This window comes from Moschus berezovskii, chromosome X (genome assembly GCF_049115385.1).
Source record: "Moschus berezovskii isolate FMDL1 chromosome X, NW_MosBer_1.0, whole genome shotgun sequence".
NCBI lineage: Eukaryota > Metazoa > Chordata > Mammalia > Artiodactyla > Moschidae > Moschus > Moschus berezovskii.
This window is the reverse complement of record NC_142488.1, coordinates 96,347,957-96,362,941: the sequence shown is the minus strand read 5'-3', so window position 1 is coordinate 96,362,941 and position 14,985 is coordinate 96,347,957. Positions and strand designations below refer to the sequence as shown.

Genomic DNA, 14,985 nt, shown 5'->3' with positions numbered 1-14,985 from the left:
AACAGAAACAGACTCACAAACATAGAAAACAAACTTATAGTTAACAAAGGGGATGGGGGGAGAAAGATAAATTAAGAGTTTGTGATTAGCAGATACAAACTACTGTATATAAAACAGATAAACAATAAGATCCTACTATATAGCACAGGGAACCATATTCAATATCTTATAATAAACCATAATGGAAAAGAATATTAAAAAGAATATACATAGATGTGTATATGTATATATATATATATATAATCACTTTGCTGTACCTCAGAAACTAACACAACATTGTAAATCAACTATACTTCAATAAAAATATAAATAAATAATGATGGTTCCTGTAAAACATTCTCTCCTTGACCAAACTCTAGTCAGATTCCTCTGAGCTCTCTTCTGAACCAGGCCTGAACCTGGACAATAGTTGCAAACAAAAAACTGACATAGTTTCTAACTAAAAGGCTGCATTCCTAAGATGACTTTAAATTCCCTTAAAGTGATTGCCTAAGAACACTCAAGTCTTTCAGAACAATTTACTGTTTGTTCCAGCCAATGCCTGAGGAGAGGACCTTGTCTCCCAGCCTTTGTGGGAGGGTAGAAATCTAACTTGAATAAGTATGCCTTACAAACCCAGATAGGTTTCACATGAACACCTCCCTTCCTGCTTTTTTGTAAATTTTTATTTCCCTGGCTATACTGGCCCCTATTCACCCCTCTCCCTTTTCCCTCACATTCCCTTTGAAAAGCCTAGTCACCTCTGTACAAATTGAAGTTGGAGTCAGCTCACACTGGACTCGTTTCCCTGTCATAATAATATATTACTGATAAAAATATGTCCTTTACCACTTTAACTAGGGTCTGGCTTTGTTTATCTTCGCCATGCTTTTTTTCATATAATCATTACCTTTCGTTAAATAAATACCATCTGATACATGGCAAAATGCCTAATGAAGCATAGTTTCTACCCAAAGAGGTATGGATGGCTCTAACCTAACATCATCCATTGTGGGCTGACATGGTTCAACAAATATTTTTCTTCTCCCTAAGAGTATTAGCTAGGAGTATGGGCTTTGGAGACAAGCTAGGTCCAAACTGCTATTCTGCCACTTACAAACTGTGAGTTTGCATACTTTTACTTCACCTTGCTGCTGCTGCTAAGTCACTTCAGTCGTGTCCGACTCTGTGTGACCCCACTGATGGCAGCCCACCAGGCTCCCCCGTCCCTGGGATTCTCCAGGCAAGAACACTGGAGTGGGTTGCCATTTCCTTCTCCAATGTGTGAAAGTGAAGTCGCTCAGTCGTGTCCGACCCTTAGCGACCCCACGGACTGCAGCCTACCAGGCTCCTCCATCCATGGGATATTCTAGGCAAGAGTACTAGAGTGGCTTGCCATTGCCTTCTCCGTTTACTTCACCTTATAGTCACTCAATTGCCTCATGTATAAAAACTGGGATTGTGCAGTACTTACCGTTGAAGACAAAATGTTTCTAAACAATATTGCTTTGTGTTTTGGTCTTTACAAGCATAAATGATCCCTAATACCAATATTTAAAAAATTCTACTGGGCTTCCCAGATGGCTCAGCAGTAAAGAATCTGCCTGCCAGTGCAGGAGATGTGGGTTCAATCCCAGGGTCAGGAAGATCCACTGGAGAAGGAAATGGCAACCCACTCCAGTATTCTTGCCTGCAAAATCCCATGGACAGAGGAGCCTGGTGGGCTACAGTCTGTGGGATTGCAAAAGAGTTGGACATGACTTAGCAACTAAATAAGAAGAAGAACAACAAAAATTCTACTGCAGAGATATTGGGATACCTGACTTTCTGTGACCTTAGTAGATTGAAAGAACCACTCAGCACTTCAGTTATTTTCCTCATTCTATAAAATGGGTAAAACAATCATCCCTACATCAAAGGTTGCTGCTTTGAGAACTGAATTAATATATAAAAATCCTTAAAACAATGCTAGGCACACAATAACAGCTCAATAAATGCAAGCTGCTTTACACAAATACTCACAATACAGATCTTTTATAGTTTCATTATTTACATGTATATTTAATAAAGTTTAATAGTCTTACAACTGAATTCTATCCATCAAAAGAGATTTTGTACATCATTAATTTTCACTGTCACCAATGTTGGATACCTAATTATCATAAGAATGTCTTCAAGTACTTGGAATAACTGATCTCAGGAAACACCATCACAATTTCTGTACATAACTGAACATAAATCCGAGGCCTCATTCAGGATCCTGCATTATCCTCACATACCCCACCACCCCAACACACAGCTACTGCAGGTCCCTCCTACCCTACCTCCAGCACACCCTGTCCAGGCCACCTGTCCTCTGCATACCACTGCAGCTCAGGGCCAATCCACCCTCGTCTCTGCCCTGGACCCTGCAAGATTCTTCTAGTGGTTATTCCCTTCAGCTCTCCTATACCTGTCCAGTCCAATCCCCACACAGCAGCCAGAGTCACCTTGTGAGTACATGAATCACAGCTTGTCACTCCCTCCCTCTAGCTCTTCACCCTCAGGATGAACTCCAAACTCCTTACATGTCCCACACCATGTGGCTGCTGTCTGCCCTTGACCTCATCTCCTACCATCTGCACTTGTCTGCCAGGCTCCACCCACTGGACCTTGTCCTCTGCTCCTGGAACCAGCAGTGCCACGCACTCGATGGGGTGAGTGACCCAAAGGCCTGCTTCAGCCTGGTTTCCTCTTGTCGTTCAGGACTCAGCTCAGATGTCACTTCCTGAGAAAGAGATTCACTGACAACCCCTCCATTATAATCCCCGTGCCACTCATTTTTTACTCTATTTATGTGTTTATTTTCCTCAAAGCACTCATCCCTGTATGGAATTATCCCACTTACTGGTTTTCCTGCTTACTGCCAGTTTCCCCAAACTAGAATAAAACTCTAGGAACCTTGCCTGTCTTGTTCTTTCTGCTGTGTCCCCAGTGCCTATTTCATAGCTTCACATATAAATTTCTGCATAAATATTACTTGCATGAAGGAATTGTTACCTATTTGACATACAGGAGCAGAGGCAGATATTTAAGACTGAGGTATAGGACAAGTTGGCAAGGGCATAAGACATTAAATGATGCAGAATTTTAAGAAGTGTTTGTTGCAAACCTGCAGCAGAGCTGTTTATAATTGGATGAATACCAGAAACACTGAAAATATTCTTCAAAATGTAGGCACCTCCCATTATACCTCCCTGGTTTTAATTCAGCAGACCTAGGGTGGGGTACAGGAATCTGGAATTTTAATAAGTACCCCTAAGTACTTATGAGTTTAATAAAGTGCTTTGAGGATCCCATTTGGATAATTCCTGACCCAAACAGCTAACATCTGTGTAGCATTAATTTAATGCCCAACACAGGACTTCCATGGCGGTTCAGCAGTAAAACCTCGGTGCTTCCAATGCAGGGGATGTGGGTTCAATATCCAGTTGAGGAACTAAGATCCCACGTGCTGCATGGCTTTAAAAAGATAATTTAATGCCTACCATGCAAAATTCTAATATATTTGGGGTGTATCTGTTAAGGTAGTACATTGGTCCTTCCCTCCCACCTACAATCACAAATTGCTTTCCCACATGGGTTCATATCTAAACTCCACAATACTCCTGGGTGGTCAGATGCATTGGGTACTGTTAGCCTGTTGTATAGAAGACAATGGAGGGAAGGGTGGTGACTTACCTGGAGTGTCCTGATGATGGGACCCAATCTCTTCACTCTTGCTCCAGGAACCTGTCTAGCAGACTCAACATCACAACTGGTTCTTTCTACTGGATCTTGTTTCTGGGGCTCAGTGTCCACATCCTTCTGTGATGTCCCACTTTAAGGAAGAATAAGGAGATAAGACAGCACATGGAATAGAGAGGAAAGTGAGAGGAGGGGAAAGCACATGAAATGCAGCGGAAGGGGCTCAGGATGTGTTGGCCTGCTGGCCCCTCTCAGTTCCCTGGAAGCTGTGCAATGATGCTTTTCCTCCACACACAGCAGTGACACTGAGGCTGTCACATCATGGACATGTACCCTTATCCTTGTTTATGTTACATGTCCAAGTATTCTCTCCAGTAGTCTTGCTATTATGGAAATGTCAAAGGCATCACAGTAAACAGAATGAAGGAGGTAATGTTGGAGTGGAGAAATACAGTTTGGTGAGGGCCTAATAGATGCCACATGCTGAAGGGTGTAATTATCAGGCTTTTCAGTTCTACAAAGGGATGCTCTGAGGTGGAGAATCATAATTTTCTTTCTACAGATTAGGAGATACTCAGGCTCAGAGAGCAAACTACATGTTCAAAGAATTCTAAGGAGGCATCAAATGGACACAGAAGCCAACTTAAAGGGGCCTCTGCTGGCCAATTCTGGGACAATTTGAGCATCAAAATAAATAATTACAGCACCAAATGGTAGACCTTTGAGCAAAATAGGATAACCTACGAGTCATACTTATATAAATAAAAAAATAGAGAAAAAAGAAAGCTCTACCTCCAGTCAAATTTCAGTGAACAAATCTGAACGGAGTGAGCTAATCAGAAAAGCAACACTTGACAACTATAATAGTAATAAATAATTCAGGTTAGAATTATAAAATGATGTTCAATCTGCATCAAATCCCACAGCAGTCACTAAGTCACCATGGTAACCATGCTTGCCAAGTGAAGCCAGCAAACAAACAGCAACCAGTTTGGTCCCAATTATGTGACAGGAAGTTAAAAGGACTGACATGACCACAGTGATAACCTCAAGTTTTCCTTCCAATAAAGATTCCTGGCAGCTTCTCCAATATACATATACATACAAACATACGTGCTCATATACACATGTGCTTTCTCCCTCTGTCTTTTTCACCACTGGAGAACCCAGGAATTCACTGAGGAAGACTTGCTGGGCCACAAAAAAGAAAAACATACAATTAAATTGGTTCAATTCTAACCACATGCATGAAATTGAAAGCTGTCATAATTATTTTATCTCAGTCGCTGATTTTTCTGGAGATGTCCTATAGAATTATCTCTGACATCTTCCTCCCTAGTTTCAGCACATTACCAATAACATCTAATAGCTGATAAAGAAACACAGTCAAAAGCATGTTACACATAAAGTAGTTTTTACATCCTACAGTAGCTTGTTCTTTCAACCAAAAAGTTCCTGCATGGCTATTATTAAACATTTGGCTGCTGACAGTTCAGTGAAAATGCAGTAACTGGAAATTTTATTTACAAAATAGTGTTCTTTACAATAGCATCAAAAAGTCTGAAATACTTATGAATAACTTGTCCAAAAATGTGCAAGATCTATTCACTGAACACTATAAAACATTGCTCAGAAAAATTAAAGAAAACTTAAATAAATGGAGAGACAACTGTCTTTATGGGTCAAAAGATGTAGTATTGTTAACATGGTACTTCCCCCAAATTGGTCTATATATTCAGTGTAATCACAATAAAAATCCTAGAAAATATTTTTTAAAAGAAATTTACGGGCCAATTCTGAAGTTAATATGAAAATACAAAGGCCATGGACTATGAAAAACAACTTTGAGAAAAGAAGAATAAGGTTGAAGGATGAAGACTCCAAGATTTCTGAAGACTCACTATAAACCTATAGTAATCAAGGAGGTGTGGTATTAGAATCAATGTAGACAAACAGATTGAAGGAAAATAATAAAGTATCCAGAAATAGATGCAAACATATATGGAGAACTGATTTTTGTAAACAAGCAAAGGCAATTCAGTGGAGAAATGATAGTTTTATCAACAAAAGGTGCTGGGACAAGTGGATATCATATACACAAATATAAAGAGTGATTCACACAAATGTCCATTCAAAATGCATCAGAGACCCAAATATAACCTAAAGTTTTCAACCTTCTAGAGGAAACATAGGAGAAAATTCTTGTGACCTTGGGTTAGGTGAAGATTTCACAAACATCAAAACTATAACCCATAAGCAAACTAATACATAAAGCTGGACTTCAAGTTAAAAACTGCCCTTCCTAAGATCCTATTCAGAGAATGAAAAATCAAGGCATTGACTGGGAGAAAATATGTGAAAATTATATATCTGACAAAGCATCTGTATCCAGAATACAGAAAATCTAACAAAAGTCATTTAAGAAGCAAAAAAGACACTACAATAAATAAATGGAGAAAATTTTTGAAGAAAAATTTCACCAAAGAAGATACAGAAACAGCAAAAAAGCACATGAAAATATGCTCAATATCATTAGAGAATTGTAAATTAAAACTACAATCTGATACCACTACATTCACATGAGAATGGCTAAAATTAAAAAGACTGACCATCCCAAGCACTTGCAAGGTTGAGGAGAATGGAACTCTCACAAAGTGTTTGAGGGAATGAAAAATGACAGTTTGGCAGTTTCTTAACAATGTTAATCTTAAATCTACCATATCATTCAGACACTGTACTCTTTAAGCATTTACCTGAGAGAAAGTAAACATATGTCCAAGCAAAAATTTATACACAAATATTCACTGAAGATTTAATTTAGAATACAACAGCAAATTTCAAACAAATCACAGTATATCCATATACTGGGGTGTGTGCATGTGTGCATGCTGTCACTGCAGTCATGTATGACTCTTTGCAACCTGCCAGGCTCCTCTGTACATGGGATTCTTCAGGTAAGAATACTGGAGTGGGTTGCCATTCCCTTCTCCAGAGGATTTTCCTGACCCAGGGATCGAACCCACAGCTCCTGAATTACAAGCAGATTCTTTACCACTGAGTCACAGAGGAAGCTCATACTAGGACACTACTCATCAATAAAAAAGAATGCACTACTGATACATGCAACAAAATGGATACTTCTAAAACAGGCTGAATGAAAGAAGCCAGACCAACCAAAACCAAGTGACCAAAAAAAGAAAAGAAAAAGAAAATCCTTAATGATTCCATTTGAATAAAATTCCAGGATATGGAAAGTAATCTATAGTGAGCGAAGATCAGTGGTTGCCTGGGTACACTGCAGGGGGAGGAGGAGAGAGGCCAGGTAATAAAGAGAGCTGAAATTATTATGTACTGGGAAGGTAAACATATCTACATTTAAGATTACATGATTATTTTAGCAGATCAATAAGACACTTTAAAGTAATTATTTAAATATATAAATTCTTAAAGCTGAGCTGAAAGATGAGGATAGTGCTAAGTTGTGTCCAACTCTTGCAATCCCATGAACGGTAGCCTGCCAGTAAAAGATATTTTTAACTAACATTTGGAAATTTTCTAGCTTCTTAAGACTTTTCATTATGGAATAAAGAATGCAGCTTCCAGGGAATAAACTATATTACAATCTCAAATCACTAGGAAGAGCTTCTAACCAAATGCACATTTCAACAACCACCTGAGAGAGACATGGTGATCACTGAATAATATTTACCCAGTGAGAAAAATGAAATGGCAAGCCACTCCAGTACTCTTGCCTAGAAAATCCCATGGACGGAGGAGCCTGGTAGGCTGCAGTCCATGGGGTCGCTACGAGTCAGACACGACTGAGCGACTTCACTTTCACTTTTCACTTTCACACATTGGAGAAGGAAATGGCAACCCACTCCAGTGTTCTTGCCTGGAGAATCCCAGGGACGGGGGAGACTGGTGGACTGCCGTCTATGGGGTCACACAGAGTCAGACACGACTGAAGTGACTTAGCAGCAGCAGCAGCATTCCAAAGGCATGCTAAAGATCAAGTTCCTCCCTCAGGTTGGGTAAATAATTGCTTTCAGACAAAAGAAGACATCTTTAATAGACCTCAAGGGCTACTATAAAGCATTAGCTGCTGAAGAAATTAAATGCCACCTGCTAGCCTTTTTCTTCCATGATGAGATCAAAGTAGTTTCTTTACTTTTAGGCTAGTTTATGAACCTTACATAGCTATCCTACAACATACTTTTATCGTACTTATGAACTCACTTGTCAGGTATCATATCTAACTGAAGATGTGAAGTTTTGGGGTCTCCTGAGGACCGCTGCCCTTGAACCTGGAGTAGAAGCTCCATCAGCCATCAGAACACTGATTCTCAGAATATGTCTTCTTCAGACACCTGATATGAGCAAGGCCACCGGCATGAGGGCTGCACAGGGAGGGACACATCCAGCAATCACCAGCCCTGCACCATGCTAGGCATTGGGTTAGTGACAATGACATTGAAACAACTGGGTAGTGATCATAACAACCAGATGTTACAATGAACTTCCCACCATGGCCTTTTTCTTCTCCTTTTCTCATCTATCTCTTAACAACAAAGAGGAAAAGGAATATAAAGTGCCTGAATTCATATAGATGTTCATGATCCCACAGTAACTACAGAGCCATTGGCTTGTGAAAGTGAAAGTGGTTCAGTCACGTCCGACTCTTTGCGACCCCATGGACTATACAGTCCATGGAATTCTCCAGGCCAGAATACTGGAGTGGGTAGCCTTTCCCTTCTCCAGGGGGTCTTCCCAACCCAGGGATCAAACCCAGGTCTCCCGCATTGTGGGCAGATTCTTTACAAGCTGAGCCACAAGGGAATCCCGAAAGCAGAGCACCTTTGCTCTTTATGTTGTCACCAAAGAAATAAACGCAATATAGACTGGGAGCTGCGTGGTGGTGGAACTCTGCCCAAGCTATTCTCACAAAGCAAATGCCTGTCATCAGGAATTTTGCGTTCTTTAAAATGGGACAGGGTGAAAGTATCATCAATATAACGAAATCCACAGAGGGTTCTTGGAGGTGAATTAGCCCTTGCAGGGTGAATGTGTAAAATCACAGGCTATGCTAAGCAGTTAGCCATCTGTGGCAGAAAACTAAGAGACTGACTGTAATCATGTGACTGAATTATCGAGGAACACACAAAATAAATGTCATTAGGCAATTTAGGAATTATTTCAAGAAAGCAGGCCTAGAATATTAATTATTTAGTAGGCAGAAACTTGGGCTTCCCAGGTGACCCTAGTGGTAAAGAACATGTCTGCAAATGCAGAAGATATAAGAGACATAGATTCAATCCCTGGAGAATCCCAAGAACTGAATAGCCTGGCGGGCTACAGTCCATAGTGTTGCAAAGAGCCAGACATGACACAAATGACCTAGTACGATGCACAAGGCAGAAACTTAGTCTATTGGGCCATACATTGGTTTGTCCTGGGGAATTCTGACCCTCCGTTCTCATTAATTTATTCCACATGATGGGTCATCCATGACCGAAGCACTTCTAGCCTTTCTATACACCCATTTCTTCTCTATCACAGGAACAATTTACCTACTTAGTGAGATTAGAAGGAGAACTAATTGCACAGCTCAGGTCCACTTCCTTCAAAACTCTTGGTGGTGAGTTGCCCTTATGGAACTCACATTCTACTCTGCCCAATTGTAAGGTGGTCATACAACTGGCCCACAGTTCTCCCTTTTCTGTGTCTGGCTGGCTCCCAATTATTCCTATGGCCTTGCTCCAAAATGCCTGGGCTTTGTGCTTCTCTGGGTGTTTATGTTTATTGAGCCACAGGATGAACCCACATACCCAGTTAGTGGGCATTCCTGTGTTAACTTTCCAAGATGGCCCCATAAGAGCTCAGTAAAGGTACAATGATTTCCTGGAAATGGGGTGACAATTTTTCCCCATAGCCTACTTCCATTATACATACAACACAAAAGTGGCACCAACTCTTATACACAAGTTGGGTCTGTGTGAGCTTATTTTCCTTCCTGTTGTTATAGTTCCAGAAGCTTTTCAGGACATAGTTATGCTGTGTAGGGCTACATAGTTTAGGTTAAAGTAATCTTGGAAGCAGAAGTTAGGAAGTGGGGTGGGAAGGAAACTAACAAATCAGTGGCATATTACTGGCCAGACACTGTGTTAGGAACTCCACATACTGTTTTTACAACTTCTTACAACTATTCAGTAAGTTAGGTATCAGTATTCCCTGTTATAACTCATTCCTCTTTTTTTTAAATTTATTTATTTTAATTGAAGGCTAATTACAATATTGCAGTGATTTTTGCCATGGCACACTCTACAAAGGCTCAGAGAGGTTACATACGTTTCCCAAGAGCATGCCAGGGAATAGGCAGCATAGTTATTCTAGTTCAGGGTTGTTAGATTCCAAAGTTGGGTTCTACCCTGTATCTGTGCCCACAGGGTGGGTAATAACGTTTCCCTTGCTCTAGAGAGCTTTTCCCAAAAACTGTTGACACTTTGGTTCAGAGAGCTCTTTGTTGTGAAGGCTGTTCTATGCATTGTGGGATGTTTAGCCTCTACCCACAAAATTTCAGTAGCACTCCAAGATGTGACTACTGAGAGTGTTTTCAGATATTTTCACATGTCTCCTGGAGCCGGGGAATGAAATCAACACCATATGAGAACTCTTGCTCTAGATATAAAATTTCTGACAGGTAGTTGGATACATGGATCTGGAGCCTAGAAGAAAGTTCTGAGATGAAGACGATCTGTAGGCTTACCGAGCCTGGCATGTAACAGATACCCCCAAAATGCAAATGGCTTATAAAATTGAGTCATCAAGTCTTTCTATCCTTATACCAGTTCTACAAATTAAAGTAGGATCATTCTCATAAGCTTTATCAAAATCTGCATTTTCAACCCGACAATTATTAGCTTTTTTCCTCTTTGTGAAAGGAATGTATGTGAAATGGTAGAACACATTGAAATGGGTTATGCTACCACCAGGTAAAGCCAGAGCAAGAACTCAACATTAAGATGGCCGAACAAAAGGGTGAAGGTCCAGTGTAGCCCACATTTCTATGCCAGACACCATATTAAGTACTTTGATGATACTAACATATTTGATCTTCAAAACATCCTTTTAAGGTTTTATCACCATTTATGAATCAGAAGTTAAGGCACAGGGAGGTTAAAAAAGTTGTCTAGCTCACATAGTAGGAGACAAAGGGATGGCCCTTCCCAGGTCTATATGGTATTAAATAAAGCCCACTGATACTAACCATGAATGTATCCTACCATGAAACAACAAATATCTCTAGAATCTCACACAGAGTCTGGAACTCAGTGAATTTTTAACTGAATTGAAATCAGATATAGAAACTGAATGTAGATGTAGAGCCTACAGAATGAGTCTTAAAATAATTCCTTGGACTTGAATTGAAAAATATCTTCCTTCTAAAAATATCTTTCCTTCTAGCAAAACTCAAAGTGTTTTGCTGGATGGAAATGACTTTAGTCTCTGGCCCAGTCCTAGCTGGCTGGGAGAAGAGGCTGGTGTGATCCTCTTTGACAGGAGAGACCACCTCTTCTTTGGGCAGTATTTACCCAATGTCATCCTAGAGTTACGAGGTGAGGTCTGTCACTGGGGCTCTTGGCTGGTACTGTGTGGTCTTGTACAAAATACACAAATAACCTTTGATCCTATGTAGCACCTTACCTTTCAAAGGTTCAGTGGAGAAGTATTTCCCTGAAGTTATCTGCAGGGAGAAGTAAGGGAACATAATAGCACATGAAACAAGAACAAACAGGATGATGATTTTATTCCTTTCCAACTTGCTGGGAAAGGTTGGGGGCGGGAGGAGAAGGGGACGACAGAGAATGAGATGGCTGGATGGCATCACCGACTCTGTGGACATGAGTTTGAGTGAACTCTGGGAGTTGGTGATGGACAGGGAGGCCTGGCGTGCTGTGATTCATGGGGTTGCGGAGAATCGGACACGACTGAGCGACTGAACTGAACTGAACTGAACTTCTCCAGGGGAGGAGAGCAGAAAACAGCAGGTTTTCCAGGAGATCCCTCTTTGCTCCCATTCTTGAAATCCTTTGCTTCAGCCCAGCCCTTTGTGACATTAGAGGAATGTACACAGAAGTTAGGGTTAGTAAATCTGGGGTGCCCTGAGAGAAGGACAGAAACATGGGAGATGCCTGACAACCAGAATGGTACAACAGGAAACACAGATACCGAAGCATATGCCCTGGTTGTTGGCTCATCCATCAAGCTCTCAGTTTCTACCTGTTTATGCTTGCAGTGCCATCACTCTACCCCATAGCAATGAAAGTGAAAGTGAAAGTCGATCAGTCTTGTCCAACTCTTTGTGACGCCATGGACTGTCCAGTCCATGGAACTCTCCAGGCCATGGAACTGTCCAGGCCAAAATACTGGAGTGGGTAGTCTTTCCCTTCTCCAGGGGATCTTCCCAACCCAAGGATCAAACCCAGGCCTCCCACATTGCAGGCAGATTCTTTACCAGCTGAGCCACAAGGGAAGCCCATACATAACATAAATATACATTTTCCAAGTGAGACTAAGAGGGGTGAGGTGACTTACAGACATGAACAGTTACTCCAGGGAAGTCTCCTGTCTCTCTTGTTCCAGTGTCTTGTATCCTGTCTGGCAGACATAGTATTAGACTTTGATCTCACTTTTTAGGACCTCAAAGAAAATACTAGTTTCCTATGTAAAACAAGAGGCTAAGCTAAAGTGAAAGGAAAACATGGGGAATAGGGTAGATGGTGACTTCATTCCCTTACTCCAGTCTCCATTCATGGGGTACATGACTCAATTGAATGGAAATGGTATAGGCACCTTCTTTTCTTCCCCAACCCCATCAGGGCACTTATTCCACCACATAAAACAGCATTGCATGCATGTGTGCTAAGTTCAGTCATGTCTGACTCTTTGTGACCCTATTGACTGTAGCTTGAAAGTTTCCTCTGTCCGTGGGATTCTCCAGACAAGAATACTGGAGTGGATAGCTATTCCCTCCTCCAAGGGATCTTCCGGACCCAGGGATCGAACCGATGTCTCTTGTGTCTTCTGCATTGGTAGGCAGATTCTTTACCACTGCACCACCTGGGAAGCCCAAAATGACATTGAGTCACAGTCAAAATAGAAATATGTGAATATTTTCCTTCTCTCCACCTGCTCTCCAGATCACGCTGCCCTTCAAATACCAGTCACATCTGTAGTTCACATTCTCCTGCCCCCTCCACTTCTAGGAGGGTAAAGCTCCACCAGAATCCTGACTCTCAGCAGATCCGTTCTCAAAAAGTGTGAGTCCCTCTTCCTTTTCCCTTTGAACATATGACTCAGCTTCTGTCTTCACAGAAGCTTCTGTGCTATCTTCACGGGCCCATTGAGGCTGGAAGGGAATGAGACCAAGGCCCCAAGTTAGATAGTGACTGCACTGTCCTCACATTCCCAGGGCACTTGATGTCTCCTGATGAGCATCTTTCTGATCCCAGTGGAGCCATCACTCCAGGAGAGCAGGGTGCTGGCAGGATCCTCCTTTGGGAGAAGGCTGTTTCTAGGCAAGAGTTAGAACTCATAGCTTCTGTTCGGTTCCAACAGTTTTAGACATACAGAGACTTAGTCACAGAGTAAGGTTGTTTATGTGGTAGATTCTCTTAATGGAATTAATTTAGGTCTTCTGGCAAAGTGAAGGGAGCTGCCTCTGATGAGGGCCAGACAAAGGGTTTCTGAGAAATGACCTCCTCTCTCAGAGACTAATTGGAGAGGAGGGAGGAAAGAGGACCCCCTGGATGAGTTCTTCCCTTGAAGGCCCTGGGGGACAAATAACCCCATGTCTAGCATAATATACCCAAAACAAGAGTAAGGATTTATGGTGGAGCCCAGAAGGAGACAACTACATGTGACAAAGCAATGGCTGGACACTTTTGATGAATGCTGCAACATTTCTTTTCCCATCTGATAATACTGGCAGAAAAGAATCACAAGTCATTTTTTCAGTACGACATGCTGCTGCTGCTAAGCTGCTTCAGTCGTGTCCAACTCTGTGCGACCCCATAGACGGCAGCCCACCAGGCTCCCCCGTCCCTGGGATTCTCCAGGCAAGAACACTGCAGTGGGTTGCCATTTCCTTCTCCAATGCATGAAAGTGAAAGTGAAGTCGCTCAGTCGTGTCCGACTCCTAGTGACCCCATGGACTGCAGCCCACAAGGCTCCTCCGTCCATGGGAGTTTCCAGGCAAGAGGACTGGAGTGGGGTGTCACTGCCTTCTCCGAGTACAACATGGGAAACACCAAATAACTTAGTCAGTGAATAAAGTTTCTAGGGAAACTAGCAGTAGTTCTTCCACCCAAGGCTGAAGTGGAAACCAGGACTGATGAGCAGCTCTGAGTGGTAGGGTAATAATGAAAGTTTCAGAGGGGGAAAAAGAGACAGGTAATAATGAAGCCACCCCATTGCCAGGTCAACAGCCATTGAACTCCTCTGGTCATACTCCCTTTAAGCCTCTTGCCCAAATCACCTGTGAACTTAGACTGGATGAAAGAGGCAACAACAACCCAGAGAATTTATACTGTGGGATGGCTCCTCTTCTGACACCTAAAAATTATGAACTTCTCACTGTTGGAAAAGTGAAGAGAGGATCTTCTCTGAGTGAAAACCTGTCCATTACAATGGGCAATTGGTCAGACATGATTCCCTATCACTGTTTCGTGTTGCAGCTGATCCTCTCTCTTCTACTCCTCATTACATTAGCATCCAGCATGGCCTTTCAAATCTGGAAACAACTTTGGGCAACTTAACTCCAGGAGGTGCAGCCTCTCTATGATGAAAAATTCTCAAACTCCATTGGTATCTTCAACTCTCAGAAGAAAAGGACAAAGAACAGGCATAAAGAGAAGGTCGTATAGTCCATTACCATCGCCTTTTGGTATTGAATGAATAGCTGGCTCTCGCTTGTCTCAAAGGACCACAGATTTCCATGCCATATGAAAAAAGAACAAAAAACATAAAAATCAGCAAATTTCCTTGTCTATGCCTCTGCATGTGTCATTATCGCCTGAAATTTCTCATCTTGTACAGGTTTTGTAAGTGAGCTTTACTTTACATGTGTGCTAAGTCACTTCAGTCATGTCCGACTCTTTGCAACCCCATGGACTGTAGCCTGCCAGGCTCTTCTATCCACGGGATTCTCTGGGCAGGAATACTGGAGTGGGTTGCCATTTCCTTCTCCAGGGGATCTTCCCGACCCAGAGATCAAACCTG

The 14,985-nt window shown here is 41.8% G+C and overlaps 1 protein-coding gene across 1 annotated transcript in view; it reads right to left on the bottom strand.

The window, feature by feature from the left end:
• LOC148773402 (nuclear RNA export factor 3-like) overlaps positions 1-14,742 on the bottom strand; it is a 48,399-nt gene extending 33,657 nt beyond the window's left edge. The window contains exons 1-5 of the mRNA XM_088833762.1: positions 14,639-14,742; positions 12,301-12,825; positions 11,410-11,449; positions 4,819-4,896; positions 3,700-3,838 (exon numbers count right to left, since the gene is read on the bottom strand). The gene's annotated coding sequence lies outside the window, so the exon portion shown is untranslated. The remainder of the gene's footprint in view (positions 1-3,699; positions 3,839-4,818; positions 4,897-11,409; positions 11,450-12,300; positions 12,826-14,638) is intronic.
• Between the last annotated feature and the right edge of the window lie 243 nt (positions 14,743-14,985).